Source organism: Pongo abelii, chromosome 1, assembly GCF_028885655.2.
Source record: "Pongo abelii isolate AG06213 chromosome 1, NHGRI_mPonAbe1-v2.0_pri, whole genome shotgun sequence".
NCBI classification, from domain to species: domain Eukaryota; kingdom Metazoa; phylum Chordata; class Mammalia; order Primates; family Hominidae; genus Pongo; species Pongo abelii.
The window spans coordinates 225251650-225259795 of NC_071985.2; the positions used below are offsets into that span (position 1 = coordinate 225251650).

General features: G+C 48.9%; 1 long non-coding RNA gene across 1 annotated transcript; it reads right to left on the reverse strand.

Annotated features, from left to right (window-relative positions):
- Nucleotides 1-1742: 1742 nt before the first annotated feature.
- LOC129059745 (uncharacterized) lies at nt 1743-5980 on the reverse strand. Its single transcript, XR_008525799.1, has 2 exons — nt 5869-5980; nt 1743-2061 (listed from the first exon to the last, which is right to left on the reverse strand). It is a non-coding gene; the product is annotated as an uncharacterized LOC129059745 (long non-coding RNA).
- Nucleotides 5981-8146: the final 2166 nt, after the last annotated feature.

Here is an 8146-nt window from a genome sequence, read left to right on the forward strand (position 1 = left end):
TGAAACCCAAAAGAAAGGCATCACAATGAAACTACTTGCCATCTGTTGTTTAATTCACACTAAGATTTAATTAAGTGATAATGCTTCATCAATTAACTTTCCCTGTAGTGTTTTTATTTTCAAAGAGAAGCTTATAGGCCATCAAGGATTTTTCTTTTTTTTTTTTTTTGGAGACACAGTCTCGTTCTGTCACCCAGGCTGGAGTGTAGTGGTGTGATAGCTCACTGCAACCTCAGCCTCCAAGGTGAAAGTGATTCTCCTGCCTCGGCCTCCTGAGTAGCTGGGATTATAGGCACCTGCCACCACGCCCAGCTAATTTTTGTATTTTAGTAGAGACTGGGTTTCACCAAGTTGACCAGGCTGGTCTCAAACTCCTGAGCTCAGGCGATCCACCTGCCTTGGCCTCCCAAGGATTACAGGCGTGAGCCACCATGCCCGACCATCTGGATCTTTGCCTCTAAGACGTACACAAGCAGGCGTCTCTCAGGGCCCCTCTCAAAGAGAGGTCAACGCGTGAGCAGCACCCCCGAGCCCGGTGCTGTCCGGGGCCTCTCTCAGCCTCCACCCACAGGAGCTCATTATGCTGTCAGGGGAGGGTGGGAAGCTCTGACACAGAGACTGCGGGGGCATTTGCCCCATGTTTGGAAGATGCTGGGGTCCTGACACCCTCAAGCTCAGCCCTGGGTCCTGCCTTGGTGGAGCTGAGACTGCTTGGAGCCACCTGGAAAATGCACCCCGCCCTCCACCTCTTGCTGACGTGTCCCATAGGCCAGCTCCAGGGGTCCGAGGGCTCGATGAGAGTGCAGGAATTGGAGCTGGGTCCCAGCATCCCACTGAGAGGCTGTGTCAGGGTATACTGTCTTGTCCCAGCATCCTTGTCAGGACGTGGAGATAGCAAAGCCTGTCCCTGAGGCTCCAACAAAATCGAAGGTGTGCTGTCTTAGTTGGGAACTGTGTATTTGTGAAGGGCAGAAATGCAACCATGGCCTGCAGGGAATTTCTGTGGATGTCAAGGGCAGAAGTACAGCCCAGTCCGGCGGTTGTCAGCAGGTCATCGTCCACCACCCCTGCCACGCTGACCCCCCTCGGAAGCCCAGAGGTCCTCCTCTGCTTCTCTCCAGCCCTGCATCCTTCTCCCTGGACAGCGGCTTTCCTGCAAAGGGCTTAGCGCCTGCTCCCCAGCGTATACTTACGTGAGTTTTAGGGTGACCAGGTGCCAATCGTGGTCCCCTCTGCACGGCCTTGGCATTCAGATGTCACTTACTGAGGCCTGAGAGGGGGCACCTGAGTGACTGCTGGCCCACCGTCCCTTCAGCTGTGGGTGGGGTGGGGGACCCCCATCATCCAGGTGTGAGGGTGCTTGGAAATTCCTTAAGCAGTGCATAGAGGAAACAGGGACCAACATCCCCATGTCCAGAGCCCCCCACATCCCACTGGAACAGTGCAGGGACACGCAATCTGCCCTTTGTCCTTGATATGCTATTAACTTACCTGGAGAGCTCTATAGATCTTCTGTACCTCAGTTTACCAATATGAAAAATGGGAGGGGGTGGACTGGATGATCTCTGAGGTCTCCTGGGCACAGCCCCTGCTGTCCTCACAGAGGCCACTGGAGGGCAGCACCTCCTCTGTCGGGGCTGCTGGTTCTGCTTGGCCCCTCCAATCTGTTCAAGAACCTTCCTTGCTTTAGGTTTTGGGGTTTTTTTGTTTTTGTTTACAAAGTGACACCAACACAGAAGGTCTTTCAGAGAATTTCTGGCACTGGTGAGAAGAACACCCATCGCCGGCACCGTGGAACAGCTAACGGGCTGTTTCTAAGGGGTGTTTGTTTCTCAAAACTTTTATTGAGCAACATGAATTTACAGGAACCAATATTGGAACATCAAGATCCCAGGTCCCACGAGGGTCTTCCCAGCTTCTGCCCCCCAGGAGCAGCTGCTCAGTGACTTCCTTCCCACTGACAACGTGGTTTTGCGGCTGTTTAAAGAACACGATTCTTTCTGCTGTCCCTGGGAGAGGACGCCCCTTTGTGGCTGGGGGCCCACGCGTGCTCTCCAGCTTCTAGGAGGTTTATAGAAAACAAAATTAGCCTCAGCAATGTAGTTTATAAAGTGAATGTTAGCCCAAAAGTAATAGCACTGGAAGGCCTTTTATTTCTTCTTGAGTTTGTTTTCAGTTTTAGTTTTGTTGTTGTTTTGAGTCAGACTCTCGCTCTGTCGCCCAGGCTGGAGTACAGTGGGGCGATCTCAGCTCACTGCAGCCTCCACCTCTCAGGTTCAAGCAATTCTCCTGCCTCAGCCTCCTAAGTAGCTGGGATTAGAGGCGCGCGCTACCACACCCAGCTGATTTTTGTATTTTTAGTGGAAATGGGGCTTCACCATGTTGGCCAGTCTGGTCTCAAACTCCTGACCTAAGGTGATCCTCCCACCTCAGCCTCCCAAAGCGCTGTGGTTACGGCATGAGCCACCATGCCCAGCTCCTTAGTTTTAGTTTTAGTTTTTAAACTAAATTCAGGTCCAGGCATGGTGGCTCATGCCTATAATCCCAGCACTTTGGGAGGCTGAGGTGGGAGGAATCCTTGAGCCCAGGAGTTCCAGACCAGCTTGGGCAACATAGCAAGATCCTGTCTTTATGAAAAATACAAAAATTAGCCAGGCGTGGTGGTGTGCACCTGTGGTCCCAGCTGCTCGGGAGGCTGAGGCAGGAGGATTGCTTGAGCACAGGAGGTCGAGGCAGCAGTGAGCTGTGATCACACCATTGCACTCCAGTGAGGGAGACAGAGTGAGATCTTATCTCAAAAAAAAACAAACAAACAAACAAAAAAAACAGCTCTTCGCTCACTTCCTGTTGCTCCACCTGCCCTGGCCTCCCCACCTCTCTCCGATGCTGTTCGAGCCTCTGCATCTGGGAGATACCTGCTCGTCCCCCTAGACTCACCCTTTTTGCTGCCCCAGGTAGGACCCACCCCCAGCAGGCACACCTGGGGGGACTCACATGGCAGCAACAGGGACCACCTGCCTCCCGCCCAACCCTGACCTGCAGGAGGGGTGTCTGCCACAGTAGGGCCTCAGGAAACTCTTTGTTTGTTTGTTTGTTTGTGGCAGGGTCTTGCTCTGTCGCCCAGGCTGGAGTGCAGTGGTGCAATCTCGGCTCACTGCAACCTCTGCCTCCAGGGCTCAAGCGATCTTCCCACCCCAGCCTCCGGAGTAGCTGGGACCACAGGTGTGCAGCACCATGCCCAGCTAATTGTTTATTTTTTTGTAGAGACAGGGTCTTGCTATGTTGCCCAGGCTGGTCTCAAACTCCTGGGCTCAAGCAGTCCTACTGCCTCGGCCTCCCAAAGTGCTGGGATTACGAGTGTGAGCCACCATGCCCGGCCCCAGGAAATTCTCATTGCATGATTCCAGCCAGCAGCTTCCTGGCTCATATTTGCCTTTCCAGAAAGCAGACTCTCCCGGGCTGAGCGCCAAGCCCGCCATTCCTCCCTGAGAACCACACTGAGTGCCAGTGAACACCCTGTAAACTGTCACGGTTGGAACAATCGTGCTTCCAGGTCTGTGAGAAGTGCAGGGAAAATGACAGCTTGCTCAGTGCTCCTAAAGTGCTAAGATTGCTCAGGGCTGAGGGTGCTTCAGAAACCCAAGCTTTTTGTCCTCAAAGTTTTTTTGTACGTACTGAAAGTGATGATTTTTCTGGATCCGTTAGTCATATGGGAGTATTGCCTGGGTCCTCCTCCTTCAACGCACAGGGAACGGTGCGTTTCATAGAACGGTGGAAAGATGACTGGCTTAGAGTCTGAGACCTGAGTTCAAATCCTGGTTCTGTTGCTAATGAAAACTGGGCCCCAGTTTCTCTACCTGTAACTTGGCAATCAAAGTTCCCCGCTCATGGTGTTGCTGAGAGACTCAAGATAGGCTGAGACCCATGGGAATTTTCGGGAATGTTTATTTAAATTTATTTTTATTTTCATTATTGTAAAGACAAGGTCTCTTTATGTTGCCCAAGGTGGTCTTGAACTTCTAGGCTCAAGTAATCCTCCTTTCATAGCCTCCTAAAGTGCTAGGATTACAGGCATGAGCCACCATGCCCAAGAACTTTCAGGAACTTTTGAAGCACAACATAAATGTGAATGACCCTGGTAAATAAAACGTCCGAAGAGCTAGCTCAGTGCTGAGCCCAGTTCCGGCCTGCCTCATCCCAGACACCCCAGCCTCTCTTTCTGCATTTGCAACTGCACTCCTGCCTCAGACCAGAATCTCCCGGTGGCTCTTGGTGGCTGCAGGGAGCACGTGGCTCCTCCAACCCAGGAATCCAGTGGAGGAGATTTCTGAAGACCACTATGATTCCACCCAGAGGGCAGCCCTTCCTTCCTACAGGACATATTCTTTCTAGAGCCATTGTGCAGCCGCTTCCACAGGCGAGCCCTCACTGAATAGGTGCACAGTGGGAGCAGTTGGCTCAGCTCTAGGCTCACAGCTCAGGGCACAAAGGTAAAGAAGCCATCCTCTCAAGCTCATGGTCATCCCTGGGGTAAAGCAGAAGATGGCCTGGTGGCCTTTGTGAGGTGAGTGAAGAAGCACAGCAAGAAGGAGGAGAGATCCGTGCCCCATGTTCAGTGCAGAGAACAGCATGTGCAAAGGCCCTGTGGCCGGAACACTTTTGGTGTCTCTGAGGAACGCTGCAGCCAGAGCTCAGTGAGAAAAGGGAGGGCAGAAACAGATGATGCCCAGAAGGTGGCCAGGGCCAGTGAGGCAGACCACAGCTAGGGCTTCGGAATTCCTTCAAAGTGTAATGGGGGACAAGCGTGGTAGCTCACGCCTCTAATCCCAGCACTTTGGGAGGCCGAGGCGGACGGATCACCTGAGGTCAGGAGTTCGAGACCAGCCTGGCCAACATGGTGAAACCCCGTCTCTACTAAAAATACAAAAATTAGCCAGGCGTGGTGGTGCATGCCTGTAATCCCAGCTACTCAGGAGGCTGACACACAAGAATTGCTTGAACTTGGGAGGTAGAAGTTGCAGTGAGCCGAGATCACGCCACTGCACTCCAGTCTGGGCAACAGAGTGAGACTCAGTCTCAAAAAAAAAAAAGAGAGATTACAGCACACTTTTTAATACTACCTATATTATAACATTGAATAAAAGATTAATTTAAAAAAAAAAGTGTCATGGGAAACACCGGAAGTTTTGATGTAGGAAAATGATGTAATCAGATTTTTATTTTAAAGGGATAAATAGTAATAAAGGTAATAAAGAGTAATAAATACCCGTGTATCACCACCCACCTTCCGCAGTAAGTCATTATAGACAGAGTTAAAGACTGAGTTCTTTTTCCATCCCTCCTTATAATGGATGTCACCACTACACTTAATTTCATGTCTTTCTCTCTTTTCTTGCTTGCTTGCTTTCTCTCTTTCTTTCTCCTTCTTTCCTTCTTTTCTTTCTCGTTTTTCTTTCTTTTCTTCCTTCCTTTCTTTCTTTCTCTTTCTTTTTTTCTCTTTCTTTCTCCTTCCTTCCTTCCTACCTTCCTTCCTTCCTTCTCTCTCTCTCCCCCCTCCCTCCCTCTTTCTTTCTTTCTTTTCTTTTTCTTTCTTTCTTTCTCCTTCCTTCCTTCCTACCTTCCTTCCTTCTTTCTCTCTCTCTGTCTCTCCCCCGCACCTTTCTTTCTTTCCTTTCTTTTCTTTCTTTCTTTCTTTTTTGGAGACTGGGCCTCACTCTGTAGCCCAGGCAGAAGTGTGATCTCGGCTCACCGCAGTCTCAACCTTCCAGGCTCAGGTGATTCTCCTACCTCAGTCTCCCAAGTAGCTGGGACTACAGGTGCCCACCACCACACCCAGCTAATTTTTGTATTTTTTGTACAGAGTCTCACCATGTTGCCCAGGCTGGTCTTGAACTTCTGGGCTCAAGTGATCCCCACACCTTGGCCTCCCAAAGTGCTGGTATTACAGGCATGAGCCACTTCCCCCTGCCCGGTGTTTTTCTTATTAATTACCTTTACTATGTGTTGTGTCTCCTTGACATTATGCAGTCATGTGTCAGTAAACAATAGGGATATGTGCTAAGAAACGTGTCATGAGTCATTGTGTGAACACCGTAGGGTGTACTTGCACAGACCCAGATGGCATAGCCTACCCATGTGAGGCTCTGTGGTGTGGCCTACTGCTCCTGGGTTACAAAGCTTCACAGCATGTTACTCTACTGAAGGCTGTAAGCAGCTGTAACCCAATGCTAAGTATTCCTGTATCTAAACGTATCTAAACATGGAAAAGGCACAGCGAAAATACCGTGTTATCATCTTATGGGACCACCGTCGACTACACTACCCATCATTGACGGAAACATTGTGATTTGGCACCTGTGTATGTACATCATTATTTTGTTATTCAACTTTTTATAAATACTATGCTATTTTTCCTGGACTTGCTTTTGTTGCTCAACGTGTTTGTAACTTTCTTTTTTTGTTTTTTCGTTTTGTTTTCTGAGGCAAGGTCTGGCTTTATTGCCCAGGTTGGAGTGCAGTGGTGCGATTTTGGCTCACAGCAACCTCTGCCTCCCAGCTCAAACTGTCTTCCCACCTCAGCCTCCTGAGTAGCTGGGACTACAGGCGTACTCCACCATGCCTAGCTAATTTTTGTATTTTTTGTAGAGGTAGGGTTTCTCCATGTTGCCCAGGCTGATCTCGAACTCATGAGCTCAAGAGATTGGCCCAGCTTGGCCTCCCAAAGTACTGGGATTACAGGCATGAGCTACCATGCCCGGCCATGTTTGTACATTTCTATCATGCTCATATTTCTTTTTTTTTTTTTTTTTTTTGAGGTGGAGTCTTGCACTGTCACCAGGCTGGAGTGCAGTGGTACGATCTCGGCTCACTGCAACCTCCGCCTCCTGGGTTCAGGTGATTCTCCTGCCTCAGGCTCCTGAGTAGCTGGAACTACAGGCACGCGGCACCACGCCCGGCTAATTTTTGTATTTTTAGTAGAGACGGGGTATCACCATGTTGGCCAGGATGGTCTCGATCTCTTGACCTCATGATCCACCCGCCTCGGCCTCCTACTTTCGTGCTGGGTTTGGGCTCACAGGCGTGAGCCACCGTGCCCGGCCTCATGCTCATATTTCTAATTTTCATTTTCTAGTTCATTTGTCTTTACCACTGCATGATATGATCTCTAAAACATTATTATTTTACATTCACCTATTGACAAACTTTTAGGTTGTTTCCTATATTTTTCCATTATAAGTAATGCTGCAATGAGCATGTTTGTTTCTTATGCATTCATGCAAGTCTCTGTAAAGTAAATACCTAGAAGTGGAATTTCTGGGTCCTAGGAGATGCCCCTGTTCGACTTTATGAGGTCTTACCAAACTGCTTTCAGAGCATTTGCACCCGTTCACACTCCCGGGCCTGGATGAAGATTGCTTCACATCCTCAGTTGCACTTGGTAGCCTCAGACCTTAAAGTTTTTGCCAATCCGAGGCTGTGAAATGGTATCTCATTGTGGTTTTCATTTTCATTGCCTTAATTACTATTGATCGTTCCTATTTCTCCTCCTGTAAATTGTTAGTTCCCCCCTCCTTATGATTTTTCTCTTGGGTTGTTAGTTGTTTTCTTATTGATTTTTAGCATTCTTTATATGAATGCTAATTCATTCATTCAGCACATTTTCACTGAGCATCTTACGTGCCAGATAGTCTTCTCAGGTGGTTGGAGTTTATCGTGAAAAAGAAAACAAAAATCCCGTCTTCCTCATGGAGCTTACTTCTTCATGGTGAATTACACATTATTCTGTGGGCTGAGTGTCCAGAAGCACAGTGTGCTCTTATTTCGTGTTCAGTGATGTTAACACTGCTCAGTGTTTCCAAAGGTTGTCAGCCTGATCCACAGAATAAGATGGATAGGATAGGATAGGATAGGATAGAATGCAACACTGTGTAAAGATCCCATCAACCTCCCATCTAGCAGTGCTGGAAACCAATTGTGATCATTACCGGAGTCCATCATTTCACTGAGGTTGCAGAATGACTCCTTCTGAATATACTAACTGGAATTCCTCCAAGAAGAACTCATCCCCACCAACTCTATAGGGTAGAACAGTGGCCACCCCAAAAGAGTGTCCCCCCAGAACCTGTGGATGTGACCTTATTTGGAA